Source organism: Hypanus sabinus, chromosome 2, assembly GCF_030144855.1.
Source record: "Hypanus sabinus isolate sHypSab1 chromosome 2, sHypSab1.hap1, whole genome shotgun sequence".
Taxonomy (NCBI): domain Eukaryota; kingdom Metazoa; phylum Chordata; class Chondrichthyes; order Myliobatiformes; family Dasyatidae; genus Hypanus; species Hypanus sabinus.
Genome location: NC_082707.1, coordinates 89,573,416 through 89,600,045, shown reverse-complemented (window position 1 = coordinate 89,600,045; position 26,630 = coordinate 89,573,416). Strand labels below are relative to the sequence as shown.

Below are 26,630 nucleotides of genomic sequence, written 5' to 3'. Positions count from 1 at the left end.
CAACATGGGCATTGGTCAAGCAACCCCTGGAGCGATGGATACATGCAACATCCCAAAGTCAATAGAAATTTAATGTTAGTCCTAGCTGTGGGGACTCTGTGGCCTCCAAATCAGGAAGTTTTCAATTCTGTTTCAGATACAACTGAATAATACGCTGGATGGACATTCCTAACATTCTGAGATAAAGCTGCATTATGATTATACCATCAGGTGAACATAAATAATTTAACAGAAAAATGGGAGTTAGTGTTTTGTGCAATAATAATCTATTGATGACCACACTGATAATAGATTATATTGATCGCTAACTTACTGCTTTACTTCAGGATGCCATGCACTAATTGGTTCATGTATTTTTCTTGTTTAAGCAGGGACTGCATTTGAAATGTGCTTCACTGGCTATAAAGCATTTCTGAGGCACAGAGAGGGAACAAAAGGTGCTATGAGTTGTGTGCAGTTCTGGTTACATGCTTACTGGAAAGATATCAATAAGATTGAAAGGATGTTGCTGAGACTTGAGGACCTGAGTTATAGGGAAAGGTTGAATAGGATGTTTTGAACTTTTTCCTCCTGGAACATAGGAGAATAAGGGGAGATTTGACAGAAGTAAAGACAATTATTAGTGGAGTGGACAAGGTAAATGCAGAAGACTTTTTCCACTATGGTTGGGTGAGACTCGGGATCACTGGTTAAGGGTGAAAGGTGAAATATTTAAGGGGAACATGAAGAGTAAATACTTCACTCAAAGGTTGGTGCAAAGAATGAGGTGCCAGCAGAAGTGGTAGATGCAGGTTTAATTCCAACACTTAAGAGAAAATTGAGTAAGTACATGCATAGAAGGGGTATGGAGGGCTATGGTCCAGGTGCTGTTGATGGGCATAGGTAGAATATCAAGTTGGCATGGACTGGACTAGATGCGCTGAAAAGCCCGTTTCTCTGTTGTAGTGCTCTATGACTATATAAATTTAAGTACTTGTCATTGTCCTGTGTGATGTAGTCTCCAGATTTCAGCAGAAAACAGGACTATTACGAAGCTGAGCGTCAGTGGTTCTGAGTGCAGGGGCAAGCAGTGCCGGAGTCAGTATCAGAAGCTGGATGACTATCAGTAGAGATTCAGTAGCCTAGGCCACAAATTGGAACAGTGTGAAGGAGCGGGGTTGTCTTTAGTATCGATATACTGTATTAGGGTTACTGAGGCGTCACCTCCACAATGCCATCACCGCAGATCAGCCCCATTTACAGCTTGGTGTTCGGTACCATCAACCACTCATTATTAATCAGCAATCTTCAAAACTTGGTTCCTGTACCTCTCTCTGCAAATGGAGCTACGACTTTCCTATTGGGAAAGCACAGTCAGTGCATGTCGGTTATAACATCTCCTCCTTGCCGACAATCAAAAAAGGTGTGTCTCAACAATATGTGCTTAGCTCACTTCTCTATGCTTTCTACACCAATAGCTATGTGGCTAGGCGCAGTTCAGATGCCATCTATAAACTTGCTGATGACACCACCATTGTTGGTAGAATCTCAGATGATAACAAGGAGCATACAGGAGTGACACAGGTTGGTTGGTTGAGTGGTTTTGCAACAATAACCTTGCACTAAATGTTAGCAAGACCAATTAATCCTGGGCATCAACATCTCAGAGGATCTGTCCTGGGCTTAACACATTGATGCACTCATAAGGGTATGGTAGTAGCTTTACATTGTCTGGAGTCTGAGGAGATTTGAGTCATCAACAAAGGGTCTTGCAAGTTTCTACAGATGTACAGTTGGAGAGTGTTCTGATTGGGTGCATCACCGCCTGGTATGGAGGGTCTAATGTGCAGGAAAGAGGCTGCAGAGGGTTGTAGATTCAGTCAGCTCCATCAAGGAACAAACCGTCACCTTCAAGGACATCATAAAGAGGCATTGCCTCATGAAGACAGCATCAGTCATTAAGGATCCTCTCCATCAGCGACATGCCCTCTTCTTATTATTTCCATCGGGGAGAAAGTAGAGGAGCTTGAAGACCCACACTTGACATTTTAAGAACAGCTTCTTCCCCTGTGATGTCAGATTTCTGAATGGTCCATGGACACTGCCTTGTTATTGTTGTTTCTCTTTTGCACTCTTTACTTTCTTAACTTTTAGTAATTTTTAAATCTTGCACTGTACTGCTTTTGCAAGAGAACAAATTTCATGACATAAGTCAGTGATAATAAAACTGATTCTGATTCTGTAAAAGAAAACCCTTCAACAATTTATTAAACTGAAAACCTCAACTGTGAAGCATTTAATCACTGTTCATGCACTATATGCACAACGTAGATGACCAAACAACAGAAATCTAAGCTGATGGAGCGAGGTGAAAGATGGTAGCATGCAAAGAAACATATAAAACATACACTTCAGCATTTATCAGTTGGGCCAAATGGCCCGTTTCAGTGCGGTGAAATCAATGCAATTTGATGTAGCACCTGTGTTTACTTAGCAAGGTTTCCGCAGGATAAAGTCCTGCAGCCAACTTTCTCACTGTATAACTGGAATATCTGGTATGTGTGCATGACTGAGGCACTGACAAGTCTCACTATACAACAGGGTGTTTCATGGGCATTCCACAAGCTCTGTGATAATGCCCACTGACAGCAACAGTGTGAACCTTGTCATACTCTGTAAATAGGTATTGTTGTGAAATAGGATAGCAGATTGTGAGTTTGAACAACACAGGCTAGTGCCATGCATATGGCTGGAAATTTGGTTGCATAACGCTTCTTTTACAACATAATGCAATTAAATCAATTTTTCCACCAACGATCATTTTTGGTTGTTTTTGACAAGCACCTTCAGTTATGAGTCATTCTTCAGATTCTAAAATGCTTTCTACATCAGGGAAGAAGTGGTGAAAGTGTTCCATTGCTACGTTCCTTCTGGAGAACTGCAGGGGACCATGGATCATGTGCTAGGGGCACTCCTTGACGGATCTTCCTAGGACAATATGGACTAAGTTCCACAGAACTATTGCAGGAGGAATGTAAAATAGTTAACCAAATCTTTGCACCTCCCAGCCCACAAAGCAGTAACTTCTGATCTTCATTTCCTTAAATCTGAAACCCTCAGCTTTTGCTGAGTCTCTTGCCTCCATTTGCATTCCTTCCAGGCTGCTGACCATCTTCTTTCCACGTCACCCCCCCACCCACAAATACCCCATGATAACGCCACACATCTCCACCTTATCCCACAGCTGCTGAATCTTACCCGTCCATCACTTCATCAAGACCTTTGATGAAAAGACAATGACCAAAATGCCAACCAACTTGTCTACACGTGGGTTGTTGAATGCATTCTCTCAGTAGACAGGATGACGACTGTAACAGTGTAGAAATGTGTCTAGGGAACACACTATATCTCCACCATCACCACACAGTGCTCCTACCATGGGACTATTGGACTGACCACTCTGTTAGATGGTCCTTCTGCATGGAGTGTTCTACTGACACATCTCTGAGGGCTTCAGCCAGTTGACCTGTTGCTCAGAGAACTACCTAAAACAAAAATGTTCATGACACTAATAAGGTGCTGAGTGGCACCGTTCTGTCTGAAAAACTACTTGATCTGTCCCTCCAACACATTGCTAAAAACCTTTTGAGCTCTCTCGGATAATCCAGCCAAATCAACAACTCTGTCACTGCCTTTTGACCTTAATCTGCATGATATAAAAAGGATAGGACAGTCAGAATGAATAACAGATACAGGATTAACCCTTAGTTACTTCGGGCTTCAGGCTATTAGAGAAAGGAGGAGGATGCTGCAAAGTCTCATCCAACCACTTAGATTCCAGTAAATACAAAATCTAAGCAAAGGCAGATACAAAAAAGGAGAAATCAAGAGACACTTGAAAAACTCAGCAATAAGGTAGCATTTGTGCAAAGAGATAGAGATAGTGAGATAGAGAGAGAGAGAAAGAGAGAGAGAGAGAACAAACATTTCAGGAACGAGTGACAGCTTTTATCTCACAGTACCAGACTCTTGAATGAACCTCTCATACTGAAATTAATTCTTGGTCTCCTAATCTCCCTCATTGTCAGCCTTGCACAGTAGGTGCCAAACTGCTACACTATATTCTGCACTCTGTTGCTTTGTTTATTCTTCAGTGTAGTTACGTCTGGCATGAACCGCCTGGATAGCATACAAACAGAAAGTTTACTCTGCTTCCCAGAATCAGATTCAATATCACTGGCACATGTTATGAAATATGTTGTTATGCAAAAAAAAAGTAGTGAGGTAGTGTTCTTGGGTTAAGTGTCCATTCAGAAATCTGATGGCAGAGGGGAAGACGCTGCTCCTGAATCGTTGAGTGTATGCCTTCAGGCTCCTGTCCCTCCTCCCTGATGGCAGCAATGAGGAGAGAACACTTCCTTGGTGATTTCCTTAATGATGGATGCTGCCCTTTTGAGACATCGCTCCTTGAAGATGTCCTGGATGCTACGGTGGCTTGGGCCCATGATGGAGCTGACTGAATTCACAACTCATGCAGGTGACAATAAGAAATCAATAAAGGCAAACTGCTGGCAGAACTCACCAGTTCATGCAGCATCTGTACAGGCAAAAGAATGATTTTGAAGCAAGGTCTCAACCTAAAATATTGACTCTATCTATTCCTCCATAGTTGCAGCCCGACTCATTGCATTCCTAGAGCACTTTGTGTTTGCCCCATATTTTAACATCTGCAGTCCCATGTGTCTCCTGAGTTCTGACGAAAGGTCTCAGACCCTGAACGTTAATTCTTTTCCTTTTCCTCAGACGCTGCCTCACTATCTGAGTACTTGCAGTACTTTCTGTCTATCGAAGTGGCTGGGTGGCTTTTAGTACCAGGACCAGCAGTGGCAACAGAACAGGACTGAACTCAGAGAGTGCCATAGATCAAACAGTGGGAAAGACAGAGCAGAACGAGAGAGACAAAGAAAGAAGGAAAAGAAAGGGATACAAAATGACAAAGACTAAAACAGGAATGAGGGAATACCAAGGGAGGAAAATGAGAGAAAGAAGGTGAACATATGAATTGGTGGACCGTTATCTACATGTCTGACCTCCACTGACTTCAACAGTTACAGATGTGTTATGAAGTTTTGATCAACATAACTTTCATCTATCCTTCCTCCTCATAGTTCCCTGATTGTTTTGTGATAGGCTGCACGCTCTATCACAGTCCATTGTTGAGTTGTTTCACCTGACTGACTGTCTCAGCTCTATCTATGTGATCCCACTTAGTGCAACTGTGCTGTGGGACAGGAAGGTTCTTAGCTCTCGCTATTTGATTGCCAGGGTGTGATGGAGCAGGCGGCCCCTTCAACACTCAACTTCATATCTAAATAGCAAAGCAGCAGCAATTGGTAGCTACTGCCCTCCCAGCTGATGCAAGATCCTCGCGGGAGACCAATACAAACAATAGAGTGGTGGGGGTGGGAAAGTAGTTATTGCAGAGTGGCACAGACTCCAATTAACCACATAAAAACCTTACAGAAATTAGATTACATCCGACAAACAAAACTCATGCTGAATTTGTCTGGTTGCAGAGAAAGACTACCTGGTTGTCTTCCGTGCATCATCTCATGGCAAGATAAACCACAGCATTGTTTGCCTTGATCTGAAGGAGGAGATCTGCCGGTACAAAGAGCACTGTCCCAGTACTGGCATGCAGGAAATACAGCTCTCCTCCACTTCCCGACCACAAGAACCACACCAAAGGCAAAGCTGGAATGGGCAGATCCATTGACCCCTTCATGCACAAACAACTGCACATCTGTTCTGAGCAAATTGGACACGGGGTCTTGGCAGAAGATCTGCTCTGCAAGCTGCAACAGCTGGGAAACTGAACAGCATATGTCAAAGGACTGCTCATTAATGTTCTCTTTGTGAGTTTTTGTGCATTTTTTTTCCAGTGGAGAAGCAATTTTGTTTACATTTCACCGAGAGCATGGGTCAGGAGAAATAAGCATCTGTGTTTTTTTGTGAGAGAGAAAACACAGGCCACTGGCTTATGCATTTATGAAGTTTCAGCAAGTCTTAAGAAGTATTACCTTGCTCTTAGACTGAACCTATACTTTCAGAATTTTCTTTTGCGCTGGGAGGATGTTGTACCCCTGGCTCTGACTTTTTTTGAGATGTTTTCATTTCTGTAGTGCCTACCATGACCTTGTGATAATCCGAAGATTTTCACTGTATCTCAGTACACATGACAATATTAAAGCAAAATCACTACTTTGTGCTTATTATATTGTAAATGCCATTGTCATACAGAAATCACAGCAAGTGTCTGCCTCTCAGATAATTTCCACAAGCAGCAATAAGTCCAGTGGCAAGATAATACATGAGGCAGGTTATAGGAAAATTATGGCCACTGGCATAGATCAGGTGGACAGTAAGAAACTTTCTACCTGTGGCAGAGTTGTTTAAGACTAACGAGCTTAGGTTTATGTGGGGAGGAAGAGATTTAAAGGGGAATGGAGGAAAAATCTTTTACAGCCAGAGAAGGTGATGGAGACAAGTACTCTCCCAACATTTATGTGTCTGAAAGAGGCAAGTACAGGGGTCAATTAAGTGTTTAATGTAATTAAACTGGAGCATGAAAAACATAAATGATACAAATATCAGAATCAGAATCAATATCGCCAGCATATATCGTGAAATTTGTTGTCTTTGTGGCAACAGTACAATGCAAAACATAATATAGAAAAAATCTGGATTACAGTAAGTATATATAGAAAACAGTTAAATTAAACAAGTAGTGCAAAAACAAATAGAGAGATAGGGTACATGAGTTCAATGTCCATTCAGAAATTGGACAGCAGAGGGGAAGAAGACAATGAGACAGAATCTGAACTCTTTGAAAATCAATGCAAGTCTGATTAGCCACGTGAAGGAAGGTAGAATCTCATAAGCGGCAGTGATTTCAGTGCCTCTGCGTATCTGTAGAACACAGTGGTTTCTCTGCATCTGGAGTTACCTACTGTAGAATTATACCTAAACAGGCTATTCATCTCTACCAGTCCAAAGAGGCACTTTATGATCCATTTTAACTTCCCCCTATCTACCCTCAGCTAATTCTATTTTGCTGGGTATGCTTCCCCTAAATGTGGCCGCAGTGTTCACCTCAGCCACTCCTTGTGGAAGTCAGCGCCACATTCTCACCAAACACCAGGTAAAAGATAATTCAATTCCCTGCTAGATTTCATGATGACCACCTTATATTGGTGACCGCTTGTATGTCTCTCCTCACAGGTGGAAACATTCCCTGCACCAAGACCTTTCCCAAGACCCCCTCAGTATATTTTTTAAACAGGAGAGACCAAGTTTGTTCATCAAAGAGCATGGATGTTTCAGAACTCAATCACTCCTGTGTAGCTAGAATATTAGGGCTTGTAGAGGTTTCTTTGTTTCCAAGATCTCGTAACTCCTGCTGTGCTGGTATCTCATGTGGTTAATTCCGTGTTACTAGATAATAGAGCTGCATTAGGAAAGGGAAAAGTGATTCTCTTGCTGCTGGGATCACTGGGTACACAGTAAAGCTGGAGCTCCTGGAAGCCTAATGAGACAGGTCTGAGTAGACCCAGTTGTAATTACTGATGGTGTTAAAGTTTCATACAAATCAAATTCTTCACTTAAAATAACTTATCTACTTTCCTTTTTTAAATCCAAAGATCAATTTTAGTTACTTAGGTATCAGCCTCAATGTAATCCCTCACATTCAGAAGCTTCTAATTTTAAGTCCCACACTTAGATACCGACACATAACCAGGATCTTCCAAAGGCAGAGCCGTGGAACTCAGGAAGCACAGAGATGCAAAGAGAAAAAGTGTTTTAAATCGGGCTCTTCCAACATCCTTTTATGCCATGAGACCCTACCATTAACTGAGGGATCCATGAACTCGAGGTTAGGGATCCCTGTATTAAATAAATTTGAAATGTGGATGGTCTTCAAAGTAAATGATGGCAGAAAAAAAAATGACAGGACTTAATCAAGACTTACTATTATGTTCAAAGTATCATAACAACGGAAAGGGGAATTTTAGCAAAAACATTGAAATATTATTTCTTCCAATGGCGATGATACAACATTCAATGGGATCAGTAAGTGATGAATCTCAGTGTTCTCTCTCAACTCTACCTTCATCCTAATGTAATCAATTGAGTGTGCTGCCACCTATTGTTGCTGCAATACATTACATGATCAAATCAAAATGGTTAAATAACATTGGGACATTCCCTCAAGGAATCCAATTTAATAAGGAAGTCAAGTCAAGCATAATATAATTTGCTTAATTTGAAAAGTATAATTAAATGGCACTTTAGGGATATGGAGAAACTGAGGAGCCACAAAAGATTATAAATGCTGGAACCTGGAGCAACACAAGAAGTGCTGGAAGAACTCAGCAGATCAGGCAGCTTCTTTGGAGGGAATAGACAATTGATGCTTCAGGTCAAGACACTTCACCTGGTCTGGACAAGGCAGCATAGTGGTGCAGTGAGTAAACCCACTGCTTTGCAGTGCAGGTTTGATTGTGACCTCCAACACTGTCCTGTGAAAATGTGGAGTTCTGCCCGGTGCTCCTCATGTTCAAAAGACCAACCAAGAATAGTGAAGAAATATAGCAATATAAAACCATAAATAATTAAATAATAGGTTAATCATGCCAAGTGGAAATAAGTCCAGGACCAGCCTATTGGCTCAGAGTGTCTGACACTCCGAGGAAGGAGTTGTAAAGTTTGATGGCCACAGGCAGGAATGACTTCCTATGACGCTCAGTGTTGCATCTCGGTGGAATGTGTCTCAGGCTGAACGTACTCCTGTGCCTAACCAGTACATTATGGAGTGGATGGGAGTCATTGTCTAAGATGGCATGCAACTTGGACAGCATCCTCTTTTCAGACAGCACCGTCAGAGTCCAGTTCCACCCCCACAACATCACTGGCCTTACAAATGAGTTTGTTGATTCTGTTGGTGTCTGCTACCCTCAGCCTGCTGTCCCAGCACACAACAGCAAACACGATAGCACTGGCCACCACAGACTCGTAGAACATCCTCAGCATCGTCTGGCAGATGTTAAAGGACCTCAGTCTCCTCAGGAAGTAGAGACGGCTCTGACCCTTCTTGTAGACAGCCTCAGTGTTCTTTGACCAGTCCAGTTTATTGTCAATTCGTATCCCCAGGAATTTGTAATCCTCCACCATGTCCACACTGACCCCTTGGATGGAAACAGGGGTTACCAGTGCCTTAGCCCTCCTCAGGTCCACCACCAGCTCCTTAGTCTTTTTCACATTAAGCTGCAGATGATTCTGCTCACACCATGTGACGAAGTTTCCCGCCGTAGCCCTGTACACCACCTCATCTCCCTCGCTGATGCATCCAACTACGGCAGAGTCATCAGAAAACTTCTGAAGATGTCTGTTCAGGTTCTCAAGTTTCAAGTGCCACAAAAAAATCATTGGTATGTTACAATAGTGTTCTGACAGAAACTTTGGTACCATCACAAGCCTTGAACCTTGTGAAAATGGCAGGGAAAATGTACAGAGGAATGGCCTTAATTTTAAAATTTACTAATCCTTCCTCACCTCCCCACAGATAAGCTACTGGTTGTGATAATATACAGTTTGGAGGGGAGGGGTAGGGAGAGAGAGGGGAGAGGGGATGGGGAGAGGGGTGGAGAGAGAAAGAGAGGGTGCCAGTGGGAGAAGGAGAAATTTTTGTCACCGAATTACAGGAAGGATATTAATAATGTTGAAAGAGTGCAGAGAAGGTTTACAAGGATGTTGCCGGGACTTGAGACACTGAGTTACAGAGAAAGGTTGAATAGGTTAGGACTTTATTCCCTGGAGCGTAGGAGAATGAGGGGAGATTTGATAGAGGTGCATAAAATTATTATGGTTATAGACAGAGTGAATGCAAGCAGGCTTTTTCCACTGAGGCTAGGGGAGAAAAAAACCCAGAGGTCATGGGTGAAGGGGGAAAAGTTTAAAGGGAACATTGGGGGGGGGGGCTTCTTCACGCAGAGAGTGGTGGGAGTGTGGAATGAGCTGTCAGATGAAGCAGTGAATGTGGGCTCACTTTTGACATTTAAGAAAAACTTGGACATGAATGTATATGGATATATGGATGAGAGAGGTTTGGAGGGATATGGCCCAGGTGCAGGTCGGAGGGACTAGGCAGAAAAATGGTTTGGCACAGCCAAGAAGGGCCAAAAGGCCTTTTTCTGTGCTGTAATGTTCTATGGTTCAATGGTGCTAGGGGAGGCTTAGGGGGAGAGAAAGGGGGTAAAAGAGAGAGAAAAGGAGAGAGGGATTGAGGGGGGAGGAAGAGGGGAAGAGTGGGGAAGATAGGGAAAAGAGGGGGTGAGAGGAGTGAGGGAGGGGATAGGCAGAGGGGAGGGGAGAGCTTGGGGAGAGGAGTGGAGAGGAGAAGGGGAGTGGGAGCAGAGAGAGAGACAGAGAGAGAGTGTGTACGTGTGTAGAAATTTCTCATGTGATCAAGTATTTAATTTTTAAAATGAGGAAGACACAGCAGGGTAATTCTAATCTTGCCACAAACTGCGCTGATACTTGCGGACTCTCCACTGCACACAATCACACTGTTTCAGAAGCCTGAGCAACACTTTGGTCATTCCACCAGACTGCAAGCAGGCTTTAAACAAATGCTTTAAATTTCACAGGGATAAATGAGACACATAAAGGAATGATTAAAATTTACTATCTACCTGCCAGCACTTAAACTCTTCAGTGACTGTTTTCATTGGAAAGCAATTATTGCCTTTGGATCAAATCCAACAATCAGTGTCTCAGTGCTAATGCACTTCAGCACCTGGTTAATCCCATCCCATTCCATTCCACCAAACTGGTTTCAATTTGTTATTCTGTTCTAGTTTATTGATCCCCAGCGTCTGAAGTTGAAAAGATGCCTTGATTAACAACATTTATCAACTGTGGAGAGGAGCAGATCTCCTTGGTGTGTGAAATACCTAATAAAGTGGCCACTGAGAGTCAGTTTGTGGTCTCCTCCTGCAGTAACTCAACTGCGTTAAAAGTTCAATGTGTTGTGTATTCGGAGATGCTCTTCTGCACACCACTGTTGTAATGTGTGGTTATTTAAACTGATGTACTGTGGAGGGCATACTAAATGGTTACATCATTGTTTTGTACGGAGGGGTCACTGCACAGGATCAGAAAAAGCCTGCAGAAAATTGTAAACTCAGTGAGCTCCATCATGGGCACCAGCCTCCCCACCATCAGGGACACGTTCAAAAAGCAATGCCTCAAAAAGGCATCCACGATTCAGGACCCCCATCAGCCAGGTCATAACCTCACTGCTACCACCAAGAGCCTGAAGGCATATACTCAGTGGCTCAGGAGCGCTTCTTCCCCTCCAACATCAGATTTCTGAATGGACAACGAACCCATGTACGCTACCTCAATATATTTTACCCTTTTATTGCGCTCATTTTCACTGTTTATTTAATTATAGATGTGTGTGTGTGTGTGTGTGTGTGTGTGTGTGTGTGTGTGTGTGTGTGTGTGTGTGTGTATATATATATATATATATATATATATATATATATACATACACACACACACACACACACACGTACACACACACATATATATATATATATATATATATATATATGGGGTGCATGGGAGGGGTAGCACCTCTAGATGGGGGGCTTGTCGCACTCCTTGGAGTGGCTCATCATCTGTTGGTCCTCACCAACACCCAGCTCTCACCTGTGGCTCCTCGTAGCTGTTTGCTGCGACAGCGGCCACGCCCCGGGCAGTGGCTTCGACAGGCCGGCTGAACCAGGTGAGGGTAGCCAACGGGTCTGAAACCCTTGGTGAGATGGGAATTTGCTCATCGCAGCATGCGGAGAATGCTTCAGTGAATCAGGCGGAGGAAACCCCGGGGGTTCGACGGCTGAGAAGGCGTTGCAGCAGCGCTTCGTGGGCTTCGCGGCCACCCAATGCAGCCAAGGTAGCTGCCAGACGTAATCACTCTTCGAGCCACAGGATCCTGACTTCTAAGGCTGAGAGAGTGGGATTGTCTCTGTGTAAGGCTTTTCCACTTTAACATCTTTCACGCACTGTGCAACAAAACATGGTCGGCTGGTGACACAGTGAGATCAGCGCTGGGCTTGAGAACAGAGGTTCCCGGGTTCGATCCAATGACAGGCAGCCCCCAAGCGCGCTCTCCATCCGTGCCAGGTTGATGTCCAGCTCGCAACTCGGCCTCGTAAAAAAAACACTGCCACCCTGCACAATGTAGTCTTCCTCGGACCACAAGAAACAACTATATAAAATATATATAATGTACAAATTTTACAATTTTATTTTGATATTTTTATTTAGTGCTACAACACAGATTGGCTCTTCTGGTCTTTTGAGCCACACCTTCCCAGTAACCCCTGACAAATCCAATTAACAATTTAACCCTTACCTAATCACGGGACAATTTACAATGACAAATTCACTTACTAACCGGTACATCTTTGGACTGTCGGAGGAAACCAGAGCACTCAGGGAAAAGCCACACATCCCGCAGGGAGGACGTTCAAACTCCTCAAGGAAGAGCGCAGGATTTGAACCCCAAACCCTGGCAGGCCCCAAGCTGTAATAACATCATGCTAACTGCTACACCACCATGGCTGCCCACGTATTGCAATGTGCAACTGTCACAAAGCAACAAATTTCACAATGTTGACAGTGATATTATACCTGGCCACTCTCCTTTGACCTCTCTCGTTAACAAGATGTTTACACCCACAGAGCTGCTGCTTACTGGACTTCTTTTTTTCACTTTTTTGCATCATATTATGTATATTCTAGAGATTGTTGTGCGTGAAAATCCCAGGAGAAACAGCAGTTTCCAAGATACTCAAACCCCTCTTTCTGGCACGAACAATGATTCCACAGTCAAAGTCACTTTGATTCCATTTCTTCCCCCTTCTGTTGCTTGGTCTGAACAACTGAACCTCTTGACCATGTCTGCATGCTTTGGGTTGCTGCCATTTATTAGATAATTGTATTAACGAGCAAATGTATAGATGTACCTAATAAAGCATCAACAGAGTGTATATTGACCATTCTACTTTCAGGAAAATTGGTAACATCTGAAGCCATAATTGTTTAATTAATATTTCAAATAATGTGTCTTGCATCCACTGAAAATACTGATTCACTGAGGTACAGTATGCACACTCAGTGGGGGATGAGTAGTAATTTAAATTCTGAGGTACAGTATATATTAAACACACCAAGCCCTCATTTTCCACTGGCCTTCTATGAATGGATTATATATACACAAGGTTGGCTGTGTATTACTTTGAGCTATAGTAAATTTAGCTTCCTCCTCCATAGCCCACCATGGTGGTAACTAAGGAATCCTATTTGACAGAGATGGGGTCTATTTGATATCTTGCGCTAGCAAGCAGTGATATATCAAAAGGTGATGGACAACAAGGTTAAGGCTGGGAAGACCATTGGTCAGGATTGTGGGTATGTTTGTAGCTGTATCCAGTGTCCATACTCCGGATATGTTTCGGCTTGTTCAGATCAATGGAAGCAGTGTCGTCATCTGAACCCCTAGTACCTAGGTGGCACACGGGGCCTATGGTTTCTGTAGCAGTAAAGATTTTACAGGATAGGGTTGCTGGCCCTACGCCCAACCCCCAACCTGGAGGACCAGGTGCTGTATTCGTCTGGCCCTTCACCTGGAACCTGCCCAGCAAGGTTGAACCTACCAGGGACTGAAGTCCCAGCTGGTATAGCTCCCAGGATCATTAAGGCACATAAACCTCCCCATCATGATAAGGAACAGCACATGGGGGAGCAACAAAAGCATGCATGGATATAATAATTTCTACGGGGGGTATGACCACAGTGTGAAAGTGTGCCATTGCAGTCCTATCGTGATTGCCAGCAGCCTTGGAGGTACGTGTGTTTATTTTGTTATCTCGGGAAGCCTCTAACCCCATCCCCTAACCCTAACCCTAATGCATATGAAGAATGAGGGATTAGTGATTCCTACCCTTGCCAGGTGCTGGTGAGGCTAGGAGTAGGAAGATAGGGGTAACGAGGTCCAGCAAAGTGAGTTCAGGGAGTTAGCTGCTAAGCTAAACACTTCCAGGGTGGTGATCTCAGGGTTGCCACCCATGCCAGGCTAGAAGGCTAGAAACAGGAAGATCTTCTAGTTTGACACATGGCCAGGGAGTGGGAGCAGGAGTAAGGCCATAGATTTTTAGATCATTGGGCTTTCTTCCAGTGTAGGTGGAACCTGTTCGGAAGGGATGGTTTGCACCTGAACTAACATCCTTGTGGGAAGGCTTGCTAGTGCTGCTCCAGGGGATTTAAACTAGAGTTGTTAGCAACCATTTTCCAACATTCTTCAGGCACGGCTTGGAAGGTGGTGCCTCTGGGGTACGGCCCTGTAGATGACCCATTTCAGGCCGGTGTTGCAGACTGAGGCGTTGTGGGCAATGGGACATCAGGATTTCACCGTGGCGGATGTATGGAACAGCGACACAGCAGACTGTAATATCGTAACAGCGACTGTCAGTGTCCCCTTTCGCTGTGAAAATGGGTGATATCTCTGCGTCTTGTTAGTGAGTGAGAGAGAGCCCGTGGCACGTCGAGCTATTGCGTAAACAATAGTTTTTGTTGACTGCAGATCATGGTCTCTCCTTGGGTGCTTCCCTGTTGCTTGGTGTGTGTTGGGCACTGACACTTTGTGCTGAAATGGGTGGGGGAGGTTGGTTGCTTGCTTGGGGGAAGGGGAGAGGGTGCTTTGGGGATCTATTGTTTTCGAGTCGTTCATTCTTTCAGGGTTCTGTTTTTTTGTGAATGCCTGTGAAGACAAGTATTTCAGGTTGTATACTATATACATTCTTTGATCATAAATGGAACTACTTGAACCATCTGAATGGGATCCAGAGTGCCAGGACAGATAATGGAGCGGTGATGGAGAATGATGTTGTTCAGCCTACATGGAAAGAGAGGGACTGAAAGGCTGTGCATGGTGGAAATGACGTTGTGTGTTGTGAGGAGTATTGTAGGCAAGGCAGGTGATCTCAGAACACGAATCAGCATGTGGAATTACAGCCGTTAGTGAGACTTGGTTGCAGGAGGGGCTGGAACAGTATCTCAGTGATCTGGGGTCCTTTTGTTTTACACATGATCAAGTAGGAGGGATTAAAGAGTGACATTGCCAGTCAGGGAAAACGTTATGGCAGTGCTCAGACAGGACAGACTAGAGGTCTCGCCTATTGAGGCGAAATGGGTGGAATTGAGGAATAAGAAATGGAAGGCCACATTAATGGGATTATATTATTGATCTCCCAATAGTCAGTGAGATTTAGAGGAACAAATTGTAGAGAGATAGACAGTTGCAAGGGAAATAAGGCTGTGAGAGAAGGTGATTCTAACTTCCCATATATAGGCTGGGATTCTCATACTTTAAAAGGGGCTGGATGGGTTAGAGTTTGTTAAATGTGTTCAGGGAAGTTTTCTTAATCTATATACAGAGTTTGCAACTAAAGAGGGTATGATTCTGAATTTCCTATTTGGGAACAAAACAGGGCTGGTGACAGAAGTGTGCACTGCATCTAGTGGCCATAATTCCATTTGTCTTGAGATCATTATGAAACAGGATAGGAAGTGTCCTCAGGTGAGGTTCTAAATTGGAGTGAGGCCAATTTGATGTTATCAGAAAGGATCTGGCAGGTGTGGGTTGGGTGGGTGGTTCTCTGGCAAAGAGATGAATGGTAAGTGGGAAGCCTTCAAAAGCAAAATATTGGAAGTACAGATTTGTGTTCCTATTAGAATAAAAGGCAAAACTAGCATGTTCAGGGACAATTAGTTTTTGAGGGATATTGAGGTCCTGATTAAAAAGGAGGTGCACGGCGGGTATAGGCAGCAAAGAATGACGCTCTTGAGGTGTTTAAGAAATACGAGAGCACTATGGGACATCAGGAGGACTAAAAAATATGGCACGAGGCTTCACGAGCAGAAAAGGTGGAGGAGAATCCTAAGGACTTCTGCAGTTATATTAAGAGTAAAAGGATAGCAAGGGACAAAACTGATCCACTTGAAGATCAGAGCGGTCATCTATGCAAAAGAGATGGGAGAGATAGTAAATGGACTTTTTGCATTGGTATTTATTAGGGAAACTGATACAGAGTCTATAGAATTGAGACAAAAAAGTAGTAAAGTCATGCACCAAATCCAGATTACAGAAGAGTTGCTTGTTGTCTTGAGTCAAATTAGGGTGGATAAGTCCCCAAGGCCTGGTAAGGTGTCCTCTTGATCTTGTAGGAGGCTAGGACAGAAATTGCAGGGACCCTGGCACAGATATTTAAAACATCCTTGATGACAGGTGAGGTACTAGAGGATTGGAGGATAGCCAATTTTGTCTAACAGTTTCAGAAAGGCTCTAAAGATAAACCAGGAAATTATAGGCCGGTGAGCCTGACATCAGTAGTGGGAAAATTATCAGAAGATATCTTATGGGATTGGATATATGAGTATTTGGATAGATATGGACTGATTAAGAATAGCCATCATGGCTGTGTGTGTGGTAGGTCATGTCTAAACAATCTTATAGAGTTTTTTGAGGAGGTTAGCAGGAAAATTGATCAACGAAAGACAGTGGACATTGGCTACATGGTCTTCATCAAGGCCTTTGACAAAATCGCACATGGAAGGTTGGTGAAGAAGGTTCAGTTGCTCGGCATTCAGGATGAAGTGGTAAATTGAATGCAACATTGGATTAGCAGGAGTAGTCAGATATCTATTGATGGGGAAGGTTGCCTCTCTGACTGAAGGCCTGTGACTAATCGCATGCATCGGGGATCAGTGCGTTGTTGTTTGTCACCTCCATGAATGATTTGGATGAGAATGTGGTAAATTGCCAAGATTAGGGGTGTAGTGGACAGCGAGGAAGGTCAAAGCTTATAGTGGGATCTGGACCAGTTGGAACAATGGGCTGAAAAATAGCAGATGGAATTTAATGCAGAGCAGTATGAGGTGTGGCACTTTGGGAAGGATAGGACATTCACAGTGAATGGTAGGACACTGAGGAGTGGAGTAGAACAAAGGCAGCTGGGAATACAAATCAAAATTCCCTGAAAGTGCCATCACACATGGATAGGATTGTAAAGAGAGCTTTTGGCACCGTGGCCTTCATAACTCAGAGTAGTAGGAGTTTGAACATTATGTTGCAGATATACAAGATGTTGCTGAAGCTCAATGGGGAGTATTGAGTGCACTTTTGGTCACCTACCTACAGGCAAGGTATCAGCAAGTTTGAAAGAGGAAATTTATGAGAATGTTGCCAGGACCTGCAGATCTGAGTTCCAGGGGAAGTTGAATAGGCTAGGACTTTATTCCCTGGAGCTTAGGAGAATGAGTGGTTATTTGATAAAAGTATACAAATTTATGAGGGATATAGGCAAGCAGGCCTTTTCCACTGAGCTTAGGCAAGACTAGAACTTGAGGTCATAGGTTAAGGGTGAAAGGTTAAATGTTTAAGGGGAAACATTTACTCAGAGGGTGGCGAGTGTGTTGCCAATGCAAGGGTGAATGCGGGTTCAATTTCAACATTTAAGAGTAATTTGGACGGGAGAGGTATGGTCCAGGCTGATGGGACCATGCAGAATAACAGTTTGGCATGGACTAGATGAACCAAAAGTCCTGTTTTTGTGCTGTAGTCCTCTATGACTACAACTAGTGAAAGCAAAAGGGGACATGTGTGTGCCCTCAACATATTAAATAATAGTTGGGGTTGGGGGAAGGTGATCTTTGCACATGCTGGCCACCTCCCTTTGTGGACAGGAGCCAGCTCCCCATAAGGCATCATAAGTGGACCAGTTTGAGCGGGAGACAAACCAGAAAGGGTCCAATGTAGCTGAGGGTGGTATGATCCATTACCACCCCTCGAAGCACCGTGGTAATCATTTAGGCCAGTTACCGCTGTTCTTTTGGGCACTGGAATGATGGTGGCTGCCCTGAAACCTGCTGTTTCAGAGAGATATTAATGATGTCCATTAAGGCCTCTGTTAGCTAGGCCACACAGTCCCTCAGCACCTGGCCAGGCATATTGTCTGATCCTGAAGCTTTGTGTGGCTTTACCCTCGCTCAGCTCCTCCTCACCTCGTCTGCGGCCAGACAGGATGCCTTTTCCTCAGGAGGAGAGGGGGCTTTCCTCTGTGTCACATCATTCAGCTGGGCAAATTGTGCGGAGGGAGCCTTCAGCCTGTCGGAAAGGGAAGCGCCACTGACACGCAGGGTGGACGGGTAATCAGTTATGGTTTGATTTCCAAGGTGATACGAGCAACCCACTAACCCACAGGGCACAGTACGAAAGCAGTGTGGTTACAAGGCAGTTTTAGTAAATGTACACTAATAACCTCAAGAAATTGTGACAAAAACCAACACATCTGTCTGAAATTTCACTTCAAATTTATTACTTCAAACTGATACAGCTGAGCGTTTTTGATCTATAGTATCACAGAAACACACGGAGGAAGATTTGGATTATTGTCTGACCTGCAATGTGTGAGAGATGCCAAAACTTCATCATAGGGAAATCCAACCCTCTGACTGGACAGAAATATCACTTCCCCCCACCCCCACCCCAGCACTGGGGCTAGTGAAAATTCGTCAATGGCACAAATCTCTCAAATGAAAAGCACAAATAATGGAAATAGGACAGCGTCAGCAGAAAGGCAAACTTGCTCTCTGCAGAGGCCATGTGTCCTGCAGAGTGTGATCAGCATTTTCTGCTCGATTCAGAGAAACAGGATCTGTGCTTTCCTCGAGTTGCATCAAACCCTTCTGTCACCTTCCTCTCAGACAGGCAAAAGCACCCCCTTTGGGATAGTTAATTTGCACCGAGTTATTTTGGGGGTCACAGGATAACATCAGCAGTGCTAAAACTGTAACCGTGGCAACTGTATGCGGCAGAATCTGAAACATGATAGCTTAACCAGGTGGGGCTACTCTATTCTGTCTGCCCTTGGTGGTCAAACATTAATTGGACTTGGATGGGCATACTCATTTCTCCCACAGGTAACTCTGCAGGCCAATGAGACGTTAAAGCAAGGGCCAGATTACACTGAGAAGTTCCCCAGAGCTCCGAGCCAAGAAGCTGAGTGGTTTTTAGCTGGTTAAACTCCAACAGTAACCCTGCACACACTTGTCTCTAAACCTTGGCTTGTCAACTCTCTCTTACAAATAGCGTTCTGTTTTTATAGATGTCTGGCAATCAGAATTAGGTCTTTGTGCAGTGGTTCCAATAGAAAGACACCTGTTGCTTAACCTTCCATTCCTCAAATATATAACTCAATTTGCATTGCGCTTACCCCGAGTATAAATCTACACCACAGTTAAATGGATAAATTGTGATTTGTTGTGCTTGTACATTTGACTGCTGTAAGAGGTTAGCCGGGGGATCCTGTGGCGCAGGGAGAATTAATGTCCAAGAGCCAACCTAGCTGTTTCAAATGATAGACACATAAATTGATACACAATGGAGTTCCAGTTATCGTGTTGCAACATTCAGAGAAACATCTGGCACAAAAGCCAACAGTCAGAGGGGGCCTGGGAATGCCAGAGTGGTGAAGCTGGCTGTCAGTGCTTGTTCTTTCTATCGTGGACAGGGCCACTCTGATCGCACGCCGACAGAAGTTTTATTCCACAGGAGAGTGCGCTGACTTTGGTGCAAGCTGTTGGCGAGATTGCACTTGGAGTACCGTGCACAGTTTTGACTGCTCTGCTGTAGGAAAGGCATCATTAAATTGGAAAGGGCGCAGAGACGTCTTACGATGATTCTGCCAGGACTTGAGGGCCTGAGTTACATGGAAAGTTGGGATAGGCTAACACTTTATCCCATGGAACATAGGACATCGAGGGGTGACCTTAAGAAGGTGCATCAAGTCATGAAGAATGCAGACAGGGTGAATGAACACAGTCATTTTCCCAGGGAAAGGGAATTAAAAATTAAAGCACACAAGTTTAGGTGAGAGGTGAAACATTTAAAAGGGACCCGAGGAGAACTTCTTCACTCAGAGACTGGTGAGTTGGTAGAGGAAGTGGTTGAGGCAGGTAGAAAAACAACTTTTAAGAGACGTTTTCTCAAGTCCACGGATGGAAGGGGTTTGGGGTGTTTACAGGCAAATGGGATGAGCCTGTTGGCCACCATGGTCAACATTAGCACTTTGAACTGAAGGATCTGTTCTGATGCTGTATTATTCTATGACTCTGACTGGGCACCAAGATTCATTGCAAGGTTTGAAGACATTTTCAGACTAAGTCCTAGCTCCTATAAAGACCAACATAGTTTTGCCTTTAAAGTTTCTCTTCTTCCTCAAACTCTGCGGTTGAAGCTGTTCCAAGCTGGTACGGGCAGGGGCAGACCTGTGCCGATGCACCTCCCCATCCCGAGGAGCCTCACTGGTGCAGTCCTGCTCCAAACCACGGCCAACGCCGCAGACGCAATGTCAACTCGGGCTCTGCGAGTTTCAGCTGCCGGCTTGGACCTGCACCAGCCACCCGTCAGACTATCAGAGAAACCGCAGCAGAGCTGCCAGTATCCACGTTGCTGAATGTGACTGAGAGCAAATTGCACGCCTCACATGCCAGTATGTGGAATGTCAGCAGCTGTGGTCCTTCCGACTTCAGTCTGACGCTGCCTGCCCATGAGGGAGTGTGAGGTTTCGGGAATTCCCTATCACTTACAGAGGGGAATGCTTTGAAAATCTAGCATGGGCACAGTTTAGAACATAGAACTGTGCAGTACATTTATAGGCTCTTCTGTCCACCGTGTCTGTGCCAACCACAATAGCTAAATTTCAAACACAAGCCACGATCAGAAAACCTATTCTTTTGAAGGTCGATTGTGGAATAAACTCAACAGCAGCAGCAACATCTTTTAATACATCACAAACACCAAACCGAGCAACATAAGAACAGGCCTTTTGCCCCCCAAATGTCAGGGCTGATGAAAAGCCAATTTAAACTAACCCTGGTCAGCTACACAGGGTCAGTATCCCTCCCCTCCCTGCTCACCACATGCCTGTAAAAGTGCATCTTAAATGCTGCTTCCACCAACTCCCCAGGCACTCTGCACAAAAAAAAACTGTCATGCAAATCTCTTTTTTCCTCATCTCACTTTAAATATTTGAAATTACACCCTGTGGGAAGAAAAAAAAGTCTCTGACCGTCTACAATATCTATGCCTTGTGTACTTCTATAAAACTTTTATTGTGTCTCCCTGGGCACTATGGTAGTATAGCAGTTAGCACAACTGCTCAGATTTTACAACACATTTACTGCCTTTACAGATGCTATCCCGTGTACCGGATTTCAGAGTTCAATTCTGGCATTCGTCCTGTAAGGAGTCTTTTCCACAGATGCTGCCTGGCCCGCTGATATTGTGTGTGTTGCTTGGATTTCCAGCATCTGTAGGTCTTCCCGTGTCTCATGGAATGCGAGGGTTCCCTCACCCCCCCCCCACCCCCGGTTCCTTCCCACAGTTCAAAGGTGTACTGGCTAGGTTAATTAGCCATTGTAAACTGTCCTGTGATTGGTTAGGGTTAATCGGGGTTGTCCGGTGGCTCGAGGGGCAGGAAAGGCCTTCTCTGGCCTGTATCAATAAATAAATAAAATAATTCTGAAAGAGGATGACCATTGCAAAGAGCGAGGGTTAATTTAGTGTTTCTTAAAGATCATTTGAGCATAATTGGGTATGCTTAATCGTTTTGTTGGAATTTTTGTTTTGAATGTCCAAGTTATTTAAAAAAAAATGCAACATTTGTGATTTTTATAAATGACATGGATGAGGAAATGGAGGGATGGGTTAGTAAATTTGCTGATGATGCAAAGGTTGGGAGTGTTGTGGATAGTGTGGAAGGCTATCAGATGTTGATAGGATGCAAAACTGGGCTGAGGAGTGGCAGATGGAGTTCAACCCAGATAAGTGTGAGGTGGTTCATTTTGGTAGGTCAAATATGTTGGCAGAATATAGTATTAATGGCAAGACTCTTGGCAGTGTGGAGGATAAGAGGGACCTTGGGGACCGAGTCCATAGGACACTCAAAGCAGCTGCGCAGGTTGGCTCTGTGGTTAAGAAGGCGTGTGGTGTATTGGCCTTCATCAGTCATGGAATTGAATGTAGGAGCCCAGAGGTAATGTTGCAGCTATATAGGACCCTGGTCAGACCACAGTTGGAGTACTGTGCTCAGTTCTGGTTGCCTCACTACAGGAAGGATGTGGAAGCCATAGAAAGGGTGCAGAGATTTACAAGGCTATTGCCTAGATTGGGGAGCATGCCTTATGAGAATAGATTGAGTGAACTCGGCCTTTTCCTCTGGAGCGATGGATGATGAGAGGTGATCTGACAGAAATGTACAAGATGATGAGAGGCGTTAATCGTGTGGATTGTCAGAGGCTTTTCCCCAGGGCTGAAATGGCTAGCACAAGAGGGCACAGTTTTAAGGTGCTTGGAAGTAGGTACAGAGGAGATATCAGGGGTAAGTTTTTTTTTAAAAACACAGAGAGAGGTGAGCGTGTGGAATGGGCTGCCAGTGGTGGTGGTGGAGGCAGAAACGATTGGGTCTTTTAAGAGACTTCTGGATAGGTACATGGAGCTTAGAAAAATAGAGGGCTATGGGTAAGCCTAGGTAATTTCTAAGGTAAGGGCATGTTCGGCACAGCTTTGTGGGCCAAAGGGCCTGTATTGTGCTGTAGGTTTTCTATGTTTCTACCTTTTTGTCTGTTCCAGGTAAGCTAGCACTGGGGTTAAGACAACCGTAAAAGATTTTCACTACTTGTTCGGAGTCTGGCCCCACTGCAGGTTTAGAGCAGGGATACATAACAGCATGCTGCAAATTTCAGAGCCAGTTTGAGTGCAAGTTTACAATGCAAGATCCGTGCAGGGTAAATACACGACAAGAATTGCTTGCTTACAGCTGATGGAAAACAGCTTATCAATAGGGTTTTTGGGTAATTTGATAGTCAGTCAGCCTGGAGACTGAATTTGCTTAGGGTGGGATGTGCTGACGAAATGGTGATAGGTGGTCAGCCAGTACAAGTAGGATTGATGCACATCCTGGGTGGGTTATTCAGGGAACAGGTTGATGGAGAAGGAGCTGGCAATGTTTGTGGGTGGCGTGGTCATGGTGGGGAACTGAGAGCGATAGGGAGAGAGAGAGGGAATTGAAGCAGACAGGAATGAGGAGCAAGTAGGAGCTCCATAGTGGCTGTGTTGTGAGAGGATGAACAGGGAGTGGGCAGTGGAGAAATGGAGGGATGGAGGTGTTCAGTAGGGGCAGTGACTGGATGAACAGGGCTGATATCAATCAATGGAGAGAGGATGGAGAATAAATGAGAAATTTGACCAAACCAAGTGGGAAGGAGACTACAGAGTAGGGAGTACTACAAAGTTTTCAAAGGGTTTGTTTCTTTTGGGCATGATATCCAGGAAAAAAAAGAGTGGTGTGCAATGTCTAGAAGATAAAATAAAAGTAGTCAGAAAAGAAGTAATGATATTTATGAGTATAATCCTGGAATTATGGAACTAGAATCAACAATTCTTTAACCTTCTCTATAAAATGTGCAATTGGAATTTTCAGCTCTGAGATCAGTAGATTCATGTAACATAGATGTATCAAAATATATGCAAGAATGCTGTCAACTTATGGTCATTTCAAAGTTTTTTAGATAGTAAGCGTTGGGTTTCTTGCTTTTTCTGTCCGCCCTTTTAAGAGCCCAATTGATTTGCTTCACTTTGTAGCTGTAGGAATGCTGTGCACAATTAGAACAGTGGGAAGGAGGAATTGTTTTTAGCCAGAGAGTAGTAAATCTGTGGAATGCTCTGCCACAAGCTGCAGCAGAGGCCAAGTCTGTGCATATATTTAAGGCTGAAGTTAATCGTTTACTGATTGGTCAGGGCGTCAAAGGATATGGCAAGATGGCAGGTGTATGGGGTTGAGTATGAGGTCAGGCCTAATTCTGCTCCTATGTCTTATAATCATCTTATTTCCTCAGGGAGACTCTTTGGGTCTGAAATAGCTTTTGCACAATTAGTCAAAGTAGAAAGAACCACTCTACATTGGGAGCTGTGATGGTGGCTGTTATTTTCGAGGTACAAGTCCACGTGAGTAGGCTTCCAACAGATGCCATGTCCAAGGCTACTGTCCAGTTTCCATCGTACTAGAATGTCCAGGAATGGGAGGTAACCATTCATCTCCATCTTCATCATAAACTGTTCACTGTTCAGTTGGCCAAGGAACTGGTGGAGTGCCTGGAGTCCATGAGGCCTCACTACCAATATGCCGTCGATGTATCTGAAGAAGCATTTGGGGCAGAAGGGCAATGAACTATTTCGGACCCAAAGAGTCTCCCCGAGGAAATAAAAAGATTCCTACAGAAGTTACCATAACAGAGAGAAGCTTCTTGGGAAGCAATGGTCTGAAGGTAAATAGGTCACCTGGACCAGACGGCGTACAGCCCGGAGTTCTGAAAGAGGAAGCTGTAGAGATTGTGGAGGCACTGAGTGACTTGCAACTTGCTCAGCAACAAGTGCAAATAAATTGTTAATGTGTGTTTTGAAAAAGAGTGGTTTTTGGAGCACTTCAAGAGGAGCACCGCTTCAGTAAAATGGTTAGATTGGAAAGCAAATCACATTAAGTATTTCAAGGTATTTTTTAAAGATTTACTCAAAGTGTGGTAGGTACCTAGAACATGCTGCCAGAGAGGAGGCAGAAGTAAATATAATTGTAAAGCCCAAGAGGCATATAGACAGGCACATGGACAGGCAGGGAATAGAAAATAGACAATAGGTGCAGGAGTAGGCCATTCGGCCCTTCTAGCCAGCACCACCATTCACTGTGATCATGGCTGATCATACACAATCAGTACCCCGTTCCTGCCTTCTCCCCATATCCCTTGACCCCACTATCTACAAGAGCTCTATCTAACTCTCTTGAATGCATCCCGAGACTTGGCCTCCACTGCCTTCTGGGGCAGAGCATTCCATATATCCACCACTCTCTGGGTGAAAAAGAAAGATATAGGCCATGTGAAGGCACCAGTCAGTACAGACATGATAGGCCAAAGGGTCTGGTGCTGTGCTGTACTCTTCTAAGCCCTAAAAAACACCCCGGTCCAAAGGACGGTGAATAACAATTAGGGACACAGGAATAGAGAGTACTGAAGAGAAGCTTAAAAGGTGGTTCCATCAGACCCTGGACTTGGAACAAATTCACTGTAGCTTTGAGGGCAAATAAAGGATGTGATAGAGGGCAGCCACAAGACAGCCTGCACCAGAAAGATGCTTAAGATGTATGAGAATCATACGACAGAACAGAAATGAGATTTTCATATGGAATTAAATTTGGAGGAATAAACAGTTTTCTTCAGCCATGAATGATATCCATAGAGTTTAGATTAAATGTGAGGGATATCTCAAGGCGCTTGGAGCTGGAATTCACCAACCAGTCTTGCGCAAACATTCAATAAGATCATGGCAATTCATACCTCAACACCATTTTTCTACCCTAATCTCACATTCCCTCCCTTTAATATCTCTTCACTTAAGTTTTAAAATAGACACGTCTTATTTTGAGACTGACACATTGTTTGTGAAGCAATGTCATCATTTCTAACCTGTCCAAATTTTGAAAAATATTGTACATTTTCAAAGAAGTCACTTCTAATTTTTTAAAAATATATTAAAGATGACATAAACATTTCTCAATTTCTTCTCATATGATGAACCCGCTAATTGCAGGGATCTGCTTGCTGAATCTTCGCTCTAGGTATACCAATTTATCATAGATACAAGAGATCCCAGATGCTGGAGTCTGGACCAATAAACAAGAAAATGGAAGAGCTCAATAGATCAAGCAGGATCTTTGGAGGGAAAAGGACGGCCAACATCAGTCCAACCTCCCTCCCACATTCCCTCCTGATCTGGATCCACCAATCACCTGCCAGCTCAGACCACCACTGCTCTCCATCTTCTTATACTGGCTCTCTGCCTTTCTCTTCAGTCTAGATAAAGTGCCTGGGAGGACAAGGTGGTTGTTCATGGTGAGAGTGATGAACTTAATGTATTCTGCAGAGTGTAGCTAGCAGCATTGATGCGGTTGCTGATGAAGTTGACAAAGGAGTTTTGGGGGTAGAGGGAGCTGCTGGAGTAGGCTTGGAACAAGAACTGTTCCATATAACCAACAAAAATAGATAGTTAGTGTCCATATGAATAGCCATTGCTACCCCCTTGATGAGAAAGAAACAAACCTTCCCGATGAAGGATGGAGATGAGTTCATACATGACAAAAGGACATGGAAGAGAGTTTACTTTTCATAAGGCAGTTATCCAGCAATGGAAAGGGAAGAATCAATTGGATTGGGATGGGTGCTAGCTGAATTAGAATCAGAATACTATCACCGGCACTGGTCATGAAATTTGTTGTCTTTGCAGCAGCAGTACAATGCAATATAAAATAATAGAAACAATATGTAAATTAAGTAAATATATCTATAATAGTTAAATAAGTGGTGAAAAAATAGAAGTAAAAAAAGTAGTGAGGTGGTGTTTATGGGTTCAATAT

The 26,630-nt window shown here is 43.9% G+C and overlaps 2 protein-coding genes across 6 annotated transcripts in view; one reads left to right on the top strand and one right to left on the bottom strand.

Moving 5' to 3' along the window:
- LOC132381077 (uncharacterized) overlaps positions 1-26,630 on the top strand; it is a 244,472-nt gene that overhangs the window by 50,422 nt on the left and 167,420 nt on the right. For 2 of the 5 annotated variants that reach the window (XR_009507923.1, XR_009507927.1), the window contains one exon: positions 4,783-6,240. The exons of 1 other annotated variant lie outside the window; for it this stretch is intronic. The gene's annotated coding sequence lies outside the window, so the exon portion shown is untranslated. Of the gene's footprint in view, positions 1-136; positions 211-4,782; positions 6,241-26,630 lie in introns of those variants that run through there. 2 more of the 5 variants (XR_009507926.1, XR_009507922.1) reach the window with 2 other exon arrangements.
- sned1 (sushi, nidogen and EGF-like domains 1) overlaps positions 1-26,630 on the bottom strand; it is a 131,275-nt gene that overhangs the window by 80,809 nt on the left and 23,836 nt on the right. The window lies entirely within an intron of this gene.